General features: G+C 36.0%; 1 protein-coding gene across 2 annotated transcripts in view; it reads left to right on the plus strand.

Moving 5' to 3' along the window:
• The window catches only part of DPYD (dihydropyrimidine dehydrogenase), an 810457-nt gene that overhangs the window by 40495 nt on the left and 747854 nt on the right, over nt 1-22108 (plus strand). The window lies entirely within an intron of this gene.

Genomic DNA, 22108 nt, shown 5'->3' on the forward strand with positions numbered 1-22108 from the left:
GCCATAACGAAGTACCACAGACTGGGTGGCCTAAAGAACAGTTTATTTTCTCAGTGCTCTGGAGGCTAGGAATCTGAGATCAAGGTGTCAGCAGGGGCGATTTATTCTGAGGCCTCTCTCTGGATTGCAGCTGGCTGTCTTTTCTCTGTGTCTTCACATGGTCTTCACTCTGTACTTGTCCAAATTTCCTCTTACAATGACACCAATATCTCAGATAAGATCCACTCTGATGACCTCATTTTAATTACCTTTTTAAAGGCTGTCTCCAAATTTGTCCAAATACAGTTACATTCTAAGTTACTGGGGGTTAGGACTTCAATAAATTAATTTGAGGGGATATACATACAGTTCAGTCCATAATAATACCTTTAAATTATCAAACACTTACACCCAGTAATTCATCTCCTAGTAAACTATCCTAAGGAAAGAATTAGGAATGTAGGTAAATAATTAAATAGAAAGAAGATCATCCCAACATTATTTGTAGAGAAAAATCGGGGGGAAAAAACCTACTGAATTCCAACCATTGGGTTATGGTTAAGTAAATTAGGGCCGATCTATTCAGTGGTAAATTGTGCAACCATTAAAATTACTTTTGAAATAATTAAGAATCTGAAAAAATACTTACAATCTATATTATATGAACAAGGCACGAAACAGCACTGTATTTAAGAATGATTGTATGCACTTTTACATAACCACACTTATATACATATTCACAAAGAAAAAAAGAAAAAAATAATGAAATGTTAATAGTAATTATATTTGTTTTCTTAGCACTTTTGTATATTTCAAATTTTCTATAATGAGCAAGTGTTAGAGGAAAAATAAAAGCTTTAAATATATGTTAAAATAATCTCAATTTCTAACAGCAGATATATTGCTCTGGATGTAAACCATTTTGAAAACTCTATGTGATACACTGGATTAATAAAGAACAGTGAAATAATATTCCCAAGGGGAAATATGGAGCTAGAGTTGAAAGTTATCCTCAGTGTAATTAAAGAATGCATTTTTTTCCTTTTCATTATTATTCTCTTTGTGCATGAATAAAAGTATCACCACAAGATATGATTTATTTTGAATTGATAAGTTTTCATACTTGAGTTTTATAATCACTCATCTAAACTAAAAAGCCTTATAGGTAAAACAAGCATAAGAAGATTCTGAAAAGTGAAGAGAAGGCCAGCCAGCTAGGGATATGGACCTGAAACATGACACAGTGATGAGTTCCCTGGGTTTTCTTTTTTCTGCCTTGGAGCTGAAGAAATTGGAAAACCAGAAATGCTAACTGATACACACACACACACGCACATGCACACACACACACACACACACACACACACACACACGTACACAGATCTCAACAAAGTCTGCTCTCTCTAGCCAAAATACCAGGAAAGGAACAGTCTAGCAACAGAAGACTTTTCGACAGTAACTGCTTTAATCTAGCCAAACACAACAAAAAAAATTGTGACCTCATCCTGATGCATTCATAAAGGCCGAGTGGGAGCCTAGACTTCCATCTTATGATGAGAGGATGAGATGCTCCAATCCTTCTGCTGGGTGAAAGAGTAGGGAGTCAGGACTTTCATACCCACTAGCTAGCCGGTAACCAATGCAGCCCACAACCCCAGTCACCCTCTGTGGTGTCAGTGGTGAGACCACTGAACTTCTACCCCTATCAAGAAGAGAAGAAACGGGGTGAGGCTGAAAAATACCCCAAAAGGAAATAATAGCTAAAAACTTCCCAAATTTAACAAGAGACGTAAATCTACAGATTCAAAAGCCTCTGTGAAACACAAAGGAATCCATAGCAAGACGTAGCATAATTAACCTTCTGAGAACTAAAAAGAAAGACAGTATCTTAGAAGAAGCCAGCCTGCTTGCCTCAAGGTAAGGACAGCTCCTATGGGCAGTTGTGCTCCAGATCCTTGCCCTGTAGCTTTGACTAAGACAAGACACTATCACTGACAAATGCTTGCTCAGCATTTTTTTTTTTCCTACCCTGCTTCACCCCTCTTGTATTGGTATTTCCTGAAGAACACTCACTCCATAATCACGTGAACCCAAATCCCTGTCTCAAATTTTGCTTTTAGGGAAAACGAACTTTAAATTGCTAAATTAAGAGCAAATTGTGGCCTGTATCAGCAGTACTTGACATAGGCAGTCACTCTCTTCTTCCTGAAATATTTTTTTCACTTGACTTCCAGGACATTAGACTCCCTGGTGTTCTTCTTTCCTTATTGCTATCTCCTTCTCACTCAGCGTATTTGTTGGTTATTCCTCATCTTCTCACCCTTAAATATCAGAGTGCCCAGGGCTCAGATCTTTCTTTCTTTCTTTAGAGACTCACTTAAGTTGGTGATCACATTTTGTCTCCTCATTTTAAATACCATGTATAGACAGATGGCTCCTGCATTTATATCTCTTGCCTGGACCACTTTCTTAAATTCTAGTCCTCTATAACAAAATGCCTAATGAATACCTCCACTTGAATGTCTAATCGCCATTTCAGTGTACACATACTGAAAATCCAAATTATGATCTTACCTCCAAAATGTATTATTCCTGGAGTCATGTCCATCCACCCTTTCTCTGAGAGCAAAATACTGAGTCCTTGATTTTGTTATTTCTCTCACCTTCCATACCTAAGTAGAAGATCCTTTTGGCTTCAAATATATCTAGAATCTGATTATTTCTCACCGCTCCTACCACTACCAACCTTTCTAAGCCATCATCATTATCTTTCATCTGGATTATTTCAGTTGCTTTGTAATGGTTTCCATGCTTATGCCCTTTCCTGGTAGAGTCTCTTCATAATAATTCATCGGAGAAATCCTTTTAATATTCCTGTGCTCAGAATCTTTCAGTGGTTTTCTAGCTTACTTGGAGTTTGCATAATTTCCTTTGTACAGTTGTCACCTCAGCAAGGGCTTCTCCAGCCACCCTATTTAAAACTCTAACCTGCCACCCTACCAAGCTCTCTTTAGACTTCTTGGCTTCTTTGCGTCCCCAGCTTCATGAACCCTTGGTGCTCACTAAAGATCTGTTGAATGAATATGACCCCTCTTTTACATAGTCCTTACATACTAGACATAAGGATCACATGTTTTATTGTATAGTGCTATATACAGTTTCCAGAGTCCCTTTGCATATTGCATTTGATTTTTACCATGATGTGAATGGACAACCCAGATTTGTTTCCTCATTATACTGATCTGTTTCCTCATTTTACTGACTATGCTGAAAATGTTAAATTATTTGCTTAAACTCATTGAAATTACTTAGTGTTGGAGCCGTGTCTAGAATTCTGGTTATCTGAATCTAGTGTGTCCTATCCAGTGTATTACCTGGCCTCCTTAAAAAACACGAATAAGATGATTAGAAAATAGATACGTTAAAGTTAAGGAAAATGTAGATTGTAGTGGTGGTCACATTTGTGACCAGTAATCTTACATCATTTCTGAAGGCAGCCAAAGAGCTCGTTTTGAACCAACTCCCCAACTACCAAATAGAAAGGCTTTATTTATTCGTGTTTATTTTGTTTTATTTTCTAATGATTTTGCTTTTGGCTTTACAATTCTCTGTTTTGGTTTGACTCAGATAATTACTGCTTTATCATTCTTAGCATATCTGCATTGGGGCTGTGGCTTGGGTTTATTTGGGTAGAGTCCTCTCTGTCTCTCTTTCCACTTTGGTCCTTGAAGCAACTGTATGTTAGGCACTGTATTGAATGCCACTCAAAGGTGAATAAAATATGCAAAATAAGTAGTCTAAAATTGTCTATTAAATTAAATCACATTTAGTTTTAATAAACAAATATTTGTTTATAGGCTTTTTAGAAAATAGGCATCTGTTTTGGCCTGTAGAAGTACCCTAAGAATGGCAATTCTGAAATTTTTTACCCAGGAATTTCTTTCCTTGCCAAGTTAATACCATTCTAGTAATAATTAGAAATTCTGAATTCAGTAGGGAATTTAAACTGGCAAATGTGTTTTTACTGGTTAATGAAGCACGAAACAGTTATTTCCAGTATCTTTTAAGCAGGTGTTCTATAACTGCTGTTTATTTTTGCCATTTTTGAAAATGTTGAACTGTCTTAATTACATAAATATTTTGTGCTCATTTTCCGTTAGCAGTTTTTAAAGAGCAGAAAATGTTACAAATCAGAAAACTTACCCTGGGTGAAAATAAAAAGGAAAGGCAATTAAAGACAGCCAATTATTTGACATGTTTTGAGAATTTTAGCTAATTTGTTTTAAACACATGGCACGTAGTAGGTGCTCAAAGTAAAATAATACAAATAAAAATAAACCATAATGTATATTAAGAATTTGCTGACTGCAGGTATATTTCAAAGTGCTTTCTATGAAGTAACTCTTTTTAGCCTCAGAACCACCCTGGTGAGTTGTTATATTTTATCTCCATTCACAGATGAGGGAAGCTTAAGAAACCTGTCTAAGGGTCCACAACTAAATGGTAGAACTAGAGGCTGAATCCATGCAGTCTGGTACCAGAGCTCTTTAAGTAGACTATTTAAAATAAGTAAATAAAAATAAATCACTGAACTTTTTTCTTCTAGTAAGTAATATGTAGGTTTTGGTAATCATTTATTTTTTCCCTGGGTGAGCTTCACCATCTTAGTCACTACTTTGTTTCTACATTTATTGCCTGTTTACAATGGGCCAGGCATTGTGCTGCTTAGCACTCTGGAATAAAAATGAACATGATATAGACCCTGCCAAGAAGGTCTGACATTCTTTAGAAGAAGATAGAAATATCAACATATAGTCCTCTTTCAAAGGACGAACCCTGGAGGAATTTTAATTATCAGTATGAGTTGGTCAGATTTGTCTTGAGAGGAATCAGTCTAACTTTCAGTGTAGAAGATGGGTTCAACGAGAAAGATGGGAGGCCAGGTCTCTGGGACTGATGTGCAAGGCTGGAAGACAAATCATGGAGACCAGGGGCAGGGAGCATGTAGGAGAGAGGATAAGCTTGAATATATAGGAGGTGTCTTAGTCTGTTTGGGCTGCTATAACAAAAATATCACAGACTGGGTGGCTTAAACAACAAACATTTATTTCTTATACTTTTGGAGGCTGGGAAGTCCAAGATCGAGGCACCGGAAGATTTAGTATCTGGTGAGGGCCTGCTTCCTCATTCATAGATGGCTTTTTGCTGTGCCCTCACGTGGCAGAAGGGATGAGAGAGCTCTCTGGAGCCTCTTTTATAAGCACTAATCCCATTCATGAGGGCTCCACCCTCATAACCTAAAAGCCTCACAAAGGCCCCACCTCCTAATACCATCACAGTGAGAGTTAGGATTTCAGCATGTGAACTTTGATGGACACAAACATTTAGTCCATAACAGGGAGGTAAAATAAATATGACTTGGGAGTTGACTTTATGTGTACACTTAATTGTTCATACGATAAATTGAGAGAAATCGTGAATTCAGTTTGGGATCTTTTGAGTTTCTTGTACCTGTGGGTCATCCTGTTTAGTTTAAAGGTTGAAGCTCAGTAACGGGGTCAGGAATGCAGATGAAGAGTTTTGAGTAATCAGAATATATGTGGGTAATTAAAGGCCTGTGGGCAGAGTTACCCAGGAAGGGTGTGTGGAGTGGGAAGAATATGGAGGTTAGACTTTGGGCAGGGATTAGGGAGAGGGGAGTTAGACACAGGCCTCAGGTGAAGAGTGTAAAGGAGGCACCAAAAGACTCAATAATCAAGGTAAATAATACAAAAATCATACAAAATATATAAATAATACAAAAAATATATAAAATGTGTATATGGAAGCACACTTCTTTCCTTTTGCCTCAGGCTCCATTGTGGCTCAGCTTGGCACTGAGCACCAGGCAAGGGCAGGCAGAGATGAGAATTTAGCCAAGAAGTGCTATGATGGGTGAGATGAGAACCAGAGGAGCGTAGTGGGAGAGTTCCTACAAAGAAGGAGAGATCAGTGTGCTTTTCCTCTAATACCCGATTACCGAATGGGGCTATTTTTTGTACTTTGGAAATTATCCTTCTAGCTTGCCTTATCTGCTGAGTCCATTTTTCCCTCTCAATTTTACATGACTATTAAGAGATGAAATCCACGTAGTTAATAAAGTTATTAGTCAACCAATCTCATTCAGAAAGGGAAGGTGGAAGCTTGGATCCCCAGCTACTTGGCTCTGTTAAACTTGACATAGAATGCAGGTCCCAATATTGGTACATATCAAATTCACAATATGAATTTTTATTTTTAAGCTCCAAAATTAAATGAGCTTTTGACCAGAGTCACAGTAAGAAAGCAATCCTATTCTGCACTGGCCTCTTCTTACACCATAGCTTAAAACAGCTTCTCAGGCTTGAGCTTGCTTTCCTGATTGCTGACAATAGCTTTCTTCCAAAAATAGACTCAATGCCTGAAGGAGTTGCTGGAATTAAAAAAAGTAACCAAAACCAAGATTCTTTACAACTTAATGCCTTCTTCAATAGTTGAAAAATACATGGTTTGTATACCTAATACAAATATCAGACTAGAAACTCAGGCATGCAGGAAATAAAACCTCCTTTATTTTCCTATAACTGAACTTAATTTTTAGTTTGAACTTCTCTAAGAGTAGAAGTTTAGTCACTGTCACTTTCAGAATTCTCTTTTCCTTGTTTGTCCCCCCACTCCCCCTTATTTCTCTGAGCTAATATATGAGTTTCTGGGGATTTGGTGGCAAGTGTGATAGGTGAGCTGAGCCCTGCTGATTCTTCATGACATCTTTCTTCTAATAACCATCACGGGGAATGTGGAGTCATCCTTCATTCCCATTCACCGGGTCCCTTCCTGTCCCTCACCTCTCTTCTACTTTGAAGTCACTCTCGAACACATGACAATCATTCTAACGTCCTTCTCAACACAGGGGCTTGGGGAACTTCACGGTTTAGTCACCTTTTCCCAGGGCTTCATCTAGTTAGTGGGTGACAGGTTCTCCAAGCTCATGATTTCCACGCACCTGGCTAGGGTTTGTCATTCCCCCTGTATCCAGCCTGAGGAACTGAGCTTCTTTCTCTGGATCGACCATTATTCCTGGACCCTTCCCTTTCCTTTTGATCCTCATTTTGTTTTTCCATTCTTAAAATATTTATATAGTTTAGATGGGAAGGTAAGAGTGAAGGAAAAAATTTGCTTTTAACTCATCACACATATCCTCCTAAATCCACACTGTCAATCACCCAAGTTCTTCCAGTTTCCTTGAAAACTTGACTTCTGAAATCCGAAGTCTCACAGAAAATCTCTGTGTCGCTGCTTTCTGCACTTACATTCTTCTCTTTAAGAAATGAAAACCAGTGGCCTAGCTGCCTAACATGTGTAAACTTTAGGAGGAAGGAGACAAAAATTACAGTAAAAAATCTCGTATCCCACAAAGTCTGATTTTGAATTTAACAGAATCGGTGATTATCTCCCATCCTTCATCCAGCAGAGTATCAAATGAGGTCTGTTGGGGTGGAAAGTTAGGGTAGGGTAAGTTCCTACTTTGGGTTGGAGAGACTAAGAAAGAAGGGCTAGGCCAGGCAAAGCCATTCAGAACCCTGTGTTGGGAAGCTGAGATAGTACTTGCAGGACTCTTGAGAGTGAGTGTCTCCTTAAATTTTGTGACATGGACACCTCACTTACATCACCATAGTACTGACCCTGAAAACTGCTGCCAACCAAAGGCTTGCACTGTGCCGGAGGTACCAGCATGCCTTGGGACCCAGCAATGTCCCCATGAGTGTTTAAACTTGGGTAACAACTGCCAACCTGCAGCAGGGACTCAAATGGATTTGGATGGCACAGGTGGCCCCAGAAATCCTAGCTGGCTCACTGGGTGGGCTTCCCTGGTCCTTACATTAATTTCCCAGTAATGCTACTGCATATATTATCAGATTTTTTGGAATCATTAATCTGGTATGGTTTTACCATTTCTATTAAGAACAGTTATCCTGCTGCATTTGTTGAGAACATTGTAATGGATTCGAAAAATAAGTTTATTTTTAAATAGGTGTATTTTAAGTGATCTTTATTGGATCATCTCTTCCATACTTCTAACAAAGGTTAGAAGTTATTACTGTATAAATTTAGTAATTAACTTTATGTGTGTGTTAAGATAGACATAAACTAGAAAAAACTAATCCTTTAAAGAAAATGCAAGTTTAAAAGTTCAGCAGAGGGAAAATTTTACAGAGTTAAAATGTACTGTGAAATGTGACTACCTAAAAATCCTGTTGTCAGAATATACAACTTTAAGAAGAACAGGGATTCTGAGCCTAAACTCTTGCTGCACGGTCATTTAGACATATGTAAACCTTGTAATTTTGAAATTGGGATGGAGTCTTCAGTCGTATGAATTTTGACACATAACCAGTATTTATTTTACTATAGTAGCATACTACTTATGGGAAGGGCATTTTTGGTAGAAGTCTTAAAGTCTAGTTACGAATTTCTAAAGAATTTTGGGCAATCTCAATTTCTTTAAGAATACAAAGTATACTCTGAATCTGTACTTAAAATATGAAATCATTGATTGGTTTCCATTGTCTATATATGAATTATGAACTCCAAAGAGCATCTTTTGAACATTTTTGGGCATTGATCCAATGGCTAGAAATAAGGTACTTTTTATAGCATTGACCTCTCTTAGATAATTAATACATTGCATCACATTTTTCCATATTTATACAACACTGATCTTGGTTGGCCTCGGTCTGCAGCGACTAGAAGCAGGGTTTCTGATCCTGGCCAGAGATTAAGATTGGGTCATGGCAGTGAGAGCACCGAATTCTAGCCACTAGACCAGTGGTCAGTGACAAGGCCCTGGCCCTTTGGCTTTGCAGAAAAGAATTCCCACAAAAACGGAAAGTAGTGAAACAAGTGAAGTGTTTATTAGGAGAAAAAAGAGTACAGTACGTGTGGATAGACACATGGGCGGACACAGAGAGAGGGTTGCGCCCTTGTGGTAGTTTAAATCGCTTTTATGGGCATTTCTTCCAGGTTTCCTTTGGCCAATCATTTTGATTTGCCTGGCTCAGAGTCCATATTTGGTATATCTCAGGATCCTTCCGTGTGTGCACGCATCTCTCAGCCAAGATGGATTCCACCGAAGAGACCTATGGGTAGCTTGGCATAACTCCCCTTTTGACATCCAAGGAGCTTCTGGTCGGGAAGGTCTCCTTGACTTCGAGAGTGAGAAATATATGGTCTCTTATCTTCTATCTGGGCAGGGCCCAGCCTCTTCTCTCGATTTGTCATGCTATTCTCATCTTGGAGTATCCACAGGGGACAAACTCCAATTGCTTACCCTAGGGGGGGGCCCATCTACCTCCTGCCTCAACACTACTATAGATAAATTATTTTACTAATATTCATAGTATATTTGCTTGAAATCTGAGTTGTACAGTTTAATTAATTACCAAATATTAATGGAAGGCCAAATATGTGCCAACCACTGTGAAAAGTGGGGAAAGGGACAGATGCTTTTCCTGCCCTGACAGCTTACAGTCATTCGAACAGGCATTAAACTCATTCACAACCAAGTGTTGTGAGTATTGCCATCCATGGGACTTGAAGTATGTAACCTAGTCTCAGGATTTAGCGTTAGAAAACAGAAAATTCTGTTTTCTCTCTGAGAAAACAGAATTTAAGTTGAAAATGTAGATGAAGGAAGGAAAGAAGAAGAAGGATCCCACCAGAGTACAGACTATATATTGCAGACACCTAAGATGAGGGAGGATATTGAACTAACGATATTGATACTTTAACAATTTTAGTGCTGCATGGCTGTGTAGAATATGGGGGGAAGTACCAAGTGATGAGACAGAAGAGATCAGAGGGGAGTAGTACAAGTAACAATAACAGTAATGATATTAATAATAACATTTATTGAAAAGTTCTTTCATTGAGAGAAGTGCATACCATCTCATTAAGAAAGCACACTCTGCTACCTGCTAGAATTTGGAATTTTGCCATATATTAGGTTCTGTCTTTGAAAGTATGTGTTTCCTTGGCACTTTATTGCACACATAGAATTAGAATAGTATTGTCAGAGATTTATTCTCCAGGCAAAATATGTAATAAAATGCTAATTGGCTAAAAAGAAGAAAAGTGTTAACTCTTGATTTCCTGAGGCTGTTACAAGAAAGCTTTGCTTTAATTATTTATTTCAGACTGATCACAACTTTCTCCACGTCCATGTGACGCACAAATTAAACTCATTTGTAATTGTCAGCCATCAGCTCTGTTACTTTTATTTTGCTCTTCTTTAGTTTGAAATTTTATAATAGTTAAGTGGGAGTGAAATTTTATAGTAGTTAAGTGGCAGTTCTGGTTGTTTTTTTTTTTAACCAACTTTATTGTTAATTAGAATGGAGTGTAGTTATCTAGTCAGGGTTTAAATGGAACTGGAAAAAACTTTCCTCTGAGTAAGGTGTGTTTCAGTTAGCTTTATTAGCAAAAGAAAGAAATCTTTCCCTTTAAAGCTAGCTGCCTTATCTTTGAGGTTGGCTTTTTATGAAAGAAGACAGTGGAACCTGAAGGGATGACCTATCAGCAGAAAGGTTGGTTTAAGAGTGAGTTACAGAGATAAACTAATTGGGTTCAATTATTGGTTCTGCCATTTACTACCTATGTGCCCTTGAGTAAATTCCTTAATCTCTTCCTGCCTCCATTTCCTCTTCTGTAAAATGAGGGTAATAACAGCATCTACCTGATATAGTTGTTGTTAAGATTAAATGAGTCAATTTGCGTACTATATACACTTCCTATACACTTTAAAACACTTCCTGGCATATATATAATCCTCTATAACTGTCATTGTGTAGCATTGATGGGTTGATGCTCCCAGATCTGTTTCTGTTACTACGTATGTAGATCCATAATGATAGTGGATACAGAACAAAGTAACTAAATATGGAAAGAATGTGGAAGGGTAATAAACAGGAAGATATTAAGGACTGTAATGGAAAACAGAGCAGACATTTCCTGTATTGCCGAGAAATTTCTTAGCAGCAAGTTGTGTGTGTGTGTGTGTGTGTGTGTGTGAGAGAGAGAGAGAGAGAGAGAGAGGGAGAGAGAGAGAGAGAGAGCGAGAGAGAGAGAAAGAACGGAGGTACCAGATTTTCTGAGCACTGCCTAATATATCCATGAAGTTGGAATGAATTATCTTCCTGTGAATTTTTTTTTACCATATTTTGCACTCTCCAAAAAGCTTCATCATGACACCTTGGTCCTGCCCAGTTTCACCAGTCTATAGCTCTGCGTTGTCATGGGGATTTCGCCCTGGCCCATGCTCTGTTGTGTGAGCCCCTGTAGGGAACTAAGTGCTAACCTGAAATGTTTCTCTTCCCTTAAAATGGCCGAGAGTGAAACATTTCCTCTAACCATTTGACAAGGAAGTTTCTCTTTGGAGAAGTTGTTCATATAGATTACATATTAGTCCAGGAATATTGAGAAGGGAATCCAAAAGATCTGAAACCAAACTGATTTGGTTTGTTTATATAGAAATTCTTTGCATAGTCATAAATACTAAACTGGAATTATATGATGTATTGTAGGTCAATAAGTAGTATATAATAAAGCAGATGTGTTAAGACTATGTCTATAAAAACAGGATATGTATATTTTAAAAGATATTAATGAAGCATATTACTGTATTTGCAAATAAGAAATAACTTTGCATATGGGAAAATAGAGTGCTCTGAACTAAAGAAATCAGCTAAATTGTCTTTAGAGCCTAATGGTATATTTTACCTTTGCAAAACATTTATTTGGTGCTCATAACAAATAAATATGCGAGTTTTGCTGTTTTCTGAATGGGCATACAATGGCAGCTGTCTTTCTAATCGCTCCCCTATTCAAACACTAATCGGTGGAACCCACGTAGAATGCTAGGCGCCTGAATAGGTAGACAATGGCAGCAACGTTTTTAATCACAGTCCTATTCAAGCGCTAATCAGAGTGATGATTAAGGGACATTAGAGGGAGCACTTTGACATCTGATCCTTTGAACTGACGTCTGTGCAGGCTGCACTCCACAGAGCTCACTCGGCCAAACTGATTTCCTTAAATAAAGTGCAGTGATTTCCAATGTAGGAAATATTACATTAGAGCCTATTGAAATGATTAGGAATTGAGGAGCTTTTCTTTTAGTGAGGATTTGGTGTATGCTGTATACTCAAGCTAGAACATTAATATTGCATGCACTCTGGGTATCAGGGACTATAGAGAAATAGCTTGAAAAAGATCCTCCTCTAGTCACACACTTACAATTGACTATGAGCAGAGATGTGAAACTCTGCTTTCATAGTCCTCCATTATGGAAGTTTATTTGGAGTTTTATATAACTCAGTCAAGATCGGAACATCCTAACTGCATTGCATTTTTTTGTTTTCTTTAGACCAGGGTATTTTAGTGTTACTTCTTTTGAGTTGCTTTAATAACAACAAAAACAAAAATTGTGTTATATCCTATGCATGGTTATACTTTGCTTCAGTAGTCTTTAATAAGACAGAATGGAATATTTCCTTTTTTAGTCTCTCAGAATTTCTAATATCTATTTAGATTTTACTAACCTATTCTCCAGAACATTGCATAGGATTGATCCTGAAAACATTAGTATCTATTCAAGATTTGCAGATTGGATCAGTGGTTAACACTTCAACATCAGCATTTGAAGATGTAGCTCTAAATATCTGTATATTTCTATAGCTATCTATCTATCATCTATCTATCCATATTTATAATTTATGTAAAAGAGAAAAAAAATTTTCTTCTTATGTTCAATATATGAGGTCTATGAAATTAAACTGGCAAAAAACATTAATAGAAGAAAAGGTGTACACATTTTATTTGATGTTAACAGTTTATGTCCATGAAGGCTTTCATAGATAAGAAGTGAAGACTCAAAGAAGCAGTTAGACTCATGGGCTTATATATCATTTTAACAAAGGGCAGTATATTGTAGAGAAGTGACCAAAGGAAAACGGATTTGACTTCTAGGGGTGGTTAATTGTGGGAAGGTAAGTATATGGGGGAAACTAATGGCTGATAGGACTTATTTTAGTAAGGTTTGTTTTTGTATCTTTGTGTCAACTTTCTGTCTCCAGTGATAAGGGTTGTTCTTCAGGAGAAGGGAGGAGGAACGCATTCAGGAAGGGAAGTTTATGTCCTGCTTTTAGACAGATAGTGGAGGGCAAAGAGCTCTTTCTGCACTTGTTTTTTCTTAATTGCCTTCAGCTCAAAATAATCTTTAAAAATTGAATAAAGTAGCATATTTTGGGATAGCATACTCTGATTGCCTTCATGTACAACCTCTTAGGATTGAGTTCCCTATAGTTTTTATGTTCCTTAGTTATAGGATTCTCTTCTACAAGAGGCAAATATTTATCATAAATTCTGGAATAAATATGACTGTGGTGTATGCTTTTGAGGGTATCTGCCCCCCAATTCACAGATGCATAGGTGTGGGCCGTTGAAACTATACTTGCACCATCTGACTGTGACCCCAATTCTAGGGTCAGATTCTGAATCTGATTGAGAAAACTCACCCAACCCAGGAAAAGCAGATTCTGTCTTAGAAATCTGGGACAAGAGATAACATTTCATTCTAGGTTGTTTCAGTAGAAAAAAAAATGAAACCTGGTTGTTGTGGGGTGGCCATTTTCCACCTGCCAATTATATTAAAAGCAGAAAAAGCCAGTCTAAAGAGAGAGAAGATTGAGGCAGATGTAGATAAAAAGGCTGCCTGGGTTACTCATGGCTTTTCATCAGGGGAGTTTTGCAGTTTTGTGTTTTGTGAGATACTCTTGTATCCAAATATAGTCTTCTTTTTTTGGCTTAAACTACCTAAAGCAGATTTTAGGTATAGACAACCAAAAAATCCTAAGGAGCACAGTGGTATATATCAAATTCTAATGACTTAGAAAAGGGTGTTTTAGTTTTAGGGAATATATGAAAATTATAATTAAGTAGGAAAAGAAAAACAGAGTAAGGGGTAAAGATAGTTAAATTGTATGTGTTGGGTGAAGCAGTCGAGTGTAATGTAATTAGCTCCCACTTAGAGACAGACTGCCTGGGTACAAATTATGTCTCAGCATTTACTAACTTGACCTTGGGTACTATTCTTCACTTCTATCAGCTAGCTCTAGTTTCCTTCAATAAAAAATGGAAATACTAATAATTATAGCAATCTAATTAAATTATTTTGAGGAGTAAATAAACTAATGAATTTTAAAAGGGTATAATACAAAGCTTAGCACATGGTAAATGCTCACTAAATGGTGTGTTATTTTATTATTTTATTTTTATGTGCATATGGGGAATGTCTCAGGTTCAGATGATAAGACATTTATCTAGGATTTCTTACATCTTGTCATAATTTACAGATGGTAAAAATTGAGTAAACTGATACTACATTTATTTATCCTAAGTGTGATTTTTTTTCAAATGTCATATACTTTTAAAAAATTGAGGTAAAATTGGTATGTAACATTATATAAGTTTCAGGTGTACAACATTATAGTTCTACATCTTTATACACTACAAAGTGATCACCACCAAAGGTCTAGTTACCACTCATCACCATACAGTTGACCCGCTTCATCCATTTGGGTATTTGGTAAACAAATCCAGGTTGATATAACCATATGATTTTCATGATTAAATAGACCCTTTATCATAAACTCTCTCAGTGTTCCTTATTCTATAAGAGACAAAATGTATACAGATGTAGTATTCTTAGTTTATTTCCATGTTACATGAAGTAATTGTAGTTGGTTATTTTGGATTACTTCTATTTTTTCCTCCCTGAGCTCCAGTAAGAATACAGATAGTATTTATGGTATACCTTTGCCCTTATTATCTATTAGTTCATCCTATCCATTTTCTATCCATTTGCTTTTAGGTTTATTATGTTTCATTTTAAATTGCCTCTCATGTGTTTTGAGAATTGGAATCTATCTCTGTACCTCTATATTAACCTATCTATCTCTCTTTATCTCTAAATCTATATCTATATGCCTTCTTTTTAAAGTTATACTCTCTGGCTTCAAAGCCAGCAGCTTTGTAAGCTGCAAATCAACAAGTAATCTACCCAAATCATTTCCCCACAGCTCTGCCTAAGAAAGTTTGACAGTGTGGTGGTTTTTCTTGCACATATTTGGAATAACTTTTCTAGCATATTTGGGTTCCTGCCATATTTTGGTTTAGTAGGGGAGGATTTAAAAGAGTGAGTAAAAGGAAGAGGGCCAGGAGATCCATCAAGGAGAACAGATTTTTGAATGTGGAATATGCATAGTATGTTTGGGAGGCAAAAATCCAGTAGATAATTCAGGCTCCAGAAGGGATTCATGCCTGAGAGCAATAGAAGAAGAGTTTTGGAAGGAAGGGTGGAGGTGAAAATGTCTAGAAAAGAAGACTGGATTGAGCTTGTGAAAAAAAATTAAGTACACTTTAGGGATTTGGATGTTTTTCTTAGGGCAATAAACTCATGATTTGGACTAAGATACTACCATCATAAAAGTAATGTTTTAAAATTAATGAGTAATCCTTAGAATGTTAATTTGGAACTTACTTTTTAGTTAGGTACATCAATAAAGGTGGGAGTTATGGGAATAAAGAGAAAGGGATTAAAGATTCTTCAGATATTGTGAAAATTATTTAGGAAGAATGAACAACACTCTTTGTTGGAAAGGGATGAAAAAATTAAATAAAATGCCATCCATCATTCATTAAATACATATTGAGTACCATAATAGGGATACAAGAAGGTATCCATATTCGTATTAGGGAGAAACAGACATCAATGGAATGTAGCACTGATGTATGGTGGGAAATACCAGCTATGGTGCCATCTTGGCCCATTGTTCTCCCAGCTGGCATAGTGCCTGGCATATAGTAGGCACTCAACGATTGCTAGCTATTATATTCATCCTTGATAGATTTTGCTATCACTGTTGCTGATTTTTTCTCTTATTATTGACATTCAGTGGTAAAGTCACTTCTTGCTAATTACTGGTAATGTTACACGTTCTGTGGTTCTGGCTGTACCGGAATGGCTTCTAGGCAGAGGCGAAAAAAAAAAAAAAGTGGAAGAGAAGATAACTTCACTCCAACCCAGAAAAAGGCTGAAAGAACTTATCAAGCCTCAAACTTCGGGTATATATTGGACAAGTTATCTGCGATGCAAGGTTTAGGCTTTATCAGATGTATACTAAGCTTTGTTAGATTAAATATAATAGGTTGTAATTTTTTCACTGAAAGTGTTCTTTTGAACACCTTACTTATCTCCCCTATAAAAGCATTATTCCTTTTTACTGCATTTATCTTATACCTTCTTGGAAAAACAGTTCATAGTATATTTTGTCCAGCCCTGAAACATTGCTTGCTTTGTGATGAATGTCATCATAGTAACCTAGTTTTAATCTTTTGAGTGGGAAATATTATGAATCAATTGAACAAATATTTAATCCCTCAAACAGAAATAAATAGAAATGGTGGCATTTCAGTCTTCTTATCATTCATTCAACAAACTGGGTTTGGACCAATGGTAGAAAGTTGAAGAGTAAAGGTCAAAATAAAAACAATTATATTTTTAAGATAAATCTTGAATAGATATTCTAAAGCATAGAAAAATTCTAGAACATTGGATAATATTGGACATTCTATAAATATTTGAGAAATAAATAACTGGATAATTAAAGAAGTTACCTTTGCCAGGAGGGAATACGAGGAATAACTGGAGAAGATTATGGGTCATTTGAATCTTGAAGATACAGCAGGCCTTTAACCAGGCAGGAAAGAGAAGGGGAAAAGGAAGCAATACAAGCAGAAGAACAGCATGTGTAGCCTCATAGATTTATAAAGCAGTGACATGTTTTCAATGAACTGCAGATAACTATAGTATTACCAGAATAGACAGGATAATACGGACCAGCATATGAAGGCCTTTAAATGTATATTCTTACTATGCACCCTTTTAGAAGAAGAAATTAAACAACACCTACTTAATTTTCACAATAATTCAGTGATGTAAGTGCTAGCGTTATTCCTATTTAAAGGTGAGGGAACTGAGAATTAGAGATGTTAAGTTCCTTGTCCAGGTTATGTAGCTAGTAAGTAAACTATTAACACCTAGGGATGAAACTGGACATCTGCAAGTCCTAGCACACTTCAGAATATATAAAAATATGTTTATGTTTTTGCAAGAAGAAAGTAAATGTTTGGAATATTTTTGTACTGAACTGAAACAAGATAGGAACAGTTGTTACATTTACCACCTTTTTTTAGTTGTTTTCATTACCAATATATCATTAGGCAAGTTTTACTGGGTTTGCCCAAAATTCAAATCAAGTTTTCCAAAGAAACTAATTTTCAAAAGAGTGATCTAATTATACTCAGCAGCTTGATATATCTGACAGAAAATTGTCTCAAAGCAATAATATTATTGTACTGTTGTAAGGGCAGTAAATTTAAGAAAAATAAAAATATTTTATTATTAATTAAAAAATAGAAACAGATATTTTAATAATGGGAATAAACATCTAGAAAGCTACATGTGAAAGATCAGTAAAATTCAGTAATGCTGAAAACAGTGCTGAAGTGCTGAAAACAGTAATGTTGACAAAATAAAAAAATTTTCTGAGATTTGCCTTGTATTTGAGTCTTTCATTGGAACTGTTAACACAGTGTTGGCATCAGAAAAGAATCTAGACAGAATATATACTCAAGAAATCATTTTAAAACTATCATAAATAATATCAAGATAGCAGTTCCAGTTTGCATTTATAGAATATTTTCCTCCAAGGAACTCAAAACACTTGACATTTATCTTACCACCTTGGTGCAGTATTTCTATGGTAGGTATTATTGTTCTGTCATTCCTCTTAAGAGAAAATACATAGAAAGTGTCGGGAGCTGTTTTTTTTAACAGTTACCTAAACTTTTTTCTTTTTAATAGCCAGATAAGTCTCAGTAAAAGATAACTTTATCCACTTAATTCCCCTGGCCAAAAATATTGAATCTTGATTTCTTATTTTCTCCACACATCATATCTAGTCTGTTAATAAATTAGCTCTACCTTCAAAATATATACAGAAAAGACAACTTCTCACCTTCTCCACCTCATGGGAGCTTCATCTGTATTGTGATCTGTGGGTATGGTTTCTCTTAGAATTATGTGTACAACTGCACAACCATACCTGGTCTTCTGGCTGTTACCCTGGCCTGGACATTTGTTTGGCTCAGGCAAGAATACAAGTAGAGGCCCACATCTCATATATTTGAATATTTACAAGCTATAATGCAAGACAAAAAAGTGTTAAAAAAATTATATTCTAGCACCCAACTTTAACAAATACATGTTCATGATAAAGTTGAAAAATATGGTTTTTATACATGGCTGTTCTGTTGGTGGGCTGGTGATGCTTAGGTGAGTAATAAAATAAACGTGTGTAGTTTATAAAATTACTATATTTATATTATGAAATTTATTTTTTCTTGCCTTTGTTTCAGCAGAAACAAACTGTGTTGTGATAATTGAAGATACCATATAATTTGTATTCTAGTGGTAATAATGTTTTAAAGGATTAAAATATAATGGAATTTATTCAAAATATACCAATTTGAATATATTTCATTAAAATGTAAATTAAAGTAAATATTTAAACATTTACAAACTATTTTCATATATTTAAAACTTTTTTCTAAAATATTCACATTATTTATTAAAATGGTATAATAAAATAATATAAACAAAATCATTCAATGAAGTAAAACAATTTATAATTATTAAATATCAAAATATTTAACTGAAGTTGAAATTTATATTGAACTTTTTTGTAAATATTATCAAATATTAGTATTTGATAAAAATAAATCAATTTGAATATAAGCTTTAGTTTTCATGTATATGGTACTCTAAAGAATCATGTTTCACATATTATATCTAGCTCTATATATGCATACAAATTAACAGTAATATGGATTGTTTAATATTACTAGTTACTCACTGGCTGTCATGTGCAGATTTTGTAAGGATTGTGTGGGGGAGGAAAAACACATTCCTTTCCAGGCCCTGGGCCACACTTAGCTCGTGTTCTTTGTGGATATCTCTGGTGATAGTGCTCCTTCTGGACCAGGCCCTTTATAAAATATTTTAATTGGCCGTTAAGAGGAGGAGGTTAAAAACTCTTCCTGAGCCTTTTGTTTCTTTAAAGCAATCAGCCTAAAATAATCCTCAAGCCAAAGAAACACATTTTGGGGTGGCAAATTTTGTTTCCCTACAATTACAATAACGTGTTTCTGGAATTATGAATTAGGAGATGGAAAGAATCAAGTCAATGGACTCTTGGCACTACTAGAAAATGATACAAGAAGTATTGAATTTATGCTATCTGTAAGGAAGGACTTTAATTCTCTGTTGTTTATTTAACGGCTTCTGCCTTTAAATCCTCCCTTCATTCCAAAGCAGTTTTTATCTCATATGTCAGTAATGACATACCCACACTTATTCATGTTATTCTCTCTTTTTGAAGGAGATAGGATGGAAGATGTAGAGAAGTGTTCTCTGGAGCCTCAATGGTTTAGAACTTTTAGGGTTCTAAACCCTAAAAATGGTTTAGAACCCTTTTAGGGTTTAAAACTGTATCAGCACCCAATATCAGTTTCAGAGTGACAGGAGCAGGCATTTGTTCTTTAATAAATGTATTATGGGTATATATGTTTGAGAGATAGAGGTTCTCCAATGTGACCATCTCTTGCCCAGATTTAAAGCAATATTGAACTTAGGTATTCTCCTATATGGTCTCCTTGTTTTCCCCTATTCCTCAGACGTTTAAAACAAACAAACAAACAAAACCTTAAAAAACCCATATTATTATTATCTTGAAACATAAAATACGGCATGTCTTCTCGTTGTCTTCCCATCACAATCGAGATAAAATACAGTCTTGTACAATCTGCAACACTACCCTTCTTGCTCCAACTTCTGTTGTTCTCCCAGTGACTTACTCTGGAAGGAAGACTTTGATTTTTATAGGAATTTTTAGGTTCATAGCAAAACTGAGGGGAAGGTACAGAAATTTTCCATATATGTACTACCTCCCAAACATGCATAGCCTCTCCCATTATCAGCATCTCCCACCAGAGTGGTACATTTAACTGCTTTAAAAATCCTCTGTGCTCTGCCTGTTCATCGTTCTCCTCCCCTAGACCCCTGGCAACCACTGAACTTTTTACTGTCTCCTTAGTTTTGCCTTTTCTAGAATGTCATATAGTAGGAATCATACAGCCTGTAGCTTTTTCAAATTGGCTTCTTTCACTTTTTTTACCCATTTAAGATTCCTGCATGCCTTTTCATGGCTTGCTAGCTAATTTCTTTTTTAGTGCTGAGTAATATTCCATTGCCTGTATGTACCATAGTTTATTTATCGATTCATCTACTTAAGGACATTTTGGCTGCTTCCAAGTTTTGGCAATTAAGAATAAAGCTGCCATACATATCCATGTGCAAGTTTTTGTGTGAACATAATTTTTCAGCTTCTTTGGGTAAATACCAAGGGGTGTGATAGCTGGAGCATATGGTAAGAGTATGTTTAGTTTTGTAAGAAACTGCTAAATTGTCTCCCAAAGTGGTTGTATCATTTTGCATTCCCACCAGCAATGAATGAGAGTTTCTGTTGCTCTACATCCTTGCCAGCATTTGGTGTTGCATAGTTTGGTCATTCTAATAGTTATGTATGGTATCTCATTGTTGTTTTAATTTGCATTTCCATGATGACATATGATATGGAACATCTTTTCATAAGCTTATTTGCCATCTATATATCTTCTTTGGTGAAGTGTTTGTTAAGATCTTTGGCCCATTTTAGAATCAGGATGTTTGCTTTCTCATTGTGAGTTTTAAGAATTCTTTTTATATTTTGGATAATGGTACTTTCTCAGATAAATCTTTTGCAGATATCTTCTCCCTGTCTGAGGCTTGCTTTCCCATTCTCTTGACATTGTCTTTTCAGAGAAGAAGCTTTTAATTTTAATGATGTCCAAATTATCAGTTATTTCTTCATAAGTGCCTTTGGTGTTGTATCTAAAGAGCCATTGCCATACCCAAGGATCATCTAGGTTTTCTCTATGTTATCTTCTAGTTTTATAGTTTTTCTTATATTTAGGTCTGTGATCTAGTTTGAATTAATTTTTGTGAAGGGTGTAAGGTCTATGCCTAGATTATTTTTTAATTTTTTTTTTTTTTATGTAGATGTTCAGTTTTACCAGCACCCTTTGATGAAAAGACTGTCTTTGCATCATTGTATTGCCTTTGCTCTCTTGTCAAAGATCAGTTTGTGTGGGTCTATTTCTGGGCTCTCTGTTCTGTACCATTGATGTATTTATCTTTTTTTTTTTTTGGCAGTACCACACTGTATTGATTACTGTAATTTTATGGTAAGTCTTGAAATTGGTTACTGTCAGTCTTCCAACTTTGTTCTTCTTCTCCAATATTGTGTTGGGTGTTGTGGGGTCTTTTGCCTTTTTATATAAACTTTAGAATCAGTTTGTCAGTATCCATAAAATAACTTGCTGAGATTTAGACTTGGATTACATTTAATCTATAGATTAAGTTCAGGAGAAATGACACCTTGACAATATTGAGCCTTTCTATATAGGATCATTTATTTATCTCCATTTGTTTAGTTCCTCTTTGATTTCATTCATTAGAGTTTTGTAGTTTTCCTTGTATAGATCTTGTACATATTTTATTAGATTTATACCTAAGTATTTCACTTTTTTGGCTGCTAATGTAAGTGACAGTGTGTTTTTATTTTTTTTATTTTTTATTTTTTGCGGTACGCAGGCCTCTCACTGCTGTGGCCTCTCCCGTTGCGGAGCAGAGTCTCCGGACGCGCAGGCTCGGCAGCCATGGCTCACGGGCGCAGCCACTCCGCGGCATGTGGGATCTTCCCGGACTGGGGCACGAACCCGTGTCCCCTGCGCTGGCAGGCGGACTCTCAACCACTGCGCCACCAGGGAAGCCCCATGACAGTGTGTTTTTAATTTCAAATTCCCTTTGTTCAAGTATAGAGGAAAGCAGTTGACT

Source organism: Tursiops truncatus, chromosome 1, assembly GCF_011762595.2.
Source record: "Tursiops truncatus isolate mTurTru1 chromosome 1, mTurTru1.mat.Y, whole genome shotgun sequence".
Taxonomy (NCBI): Eukaryota; Metazoa; Chordata; class Mammalia; order Artiodactyla; family Delphinidae; genus Tursiops; species Tursiops truncatus.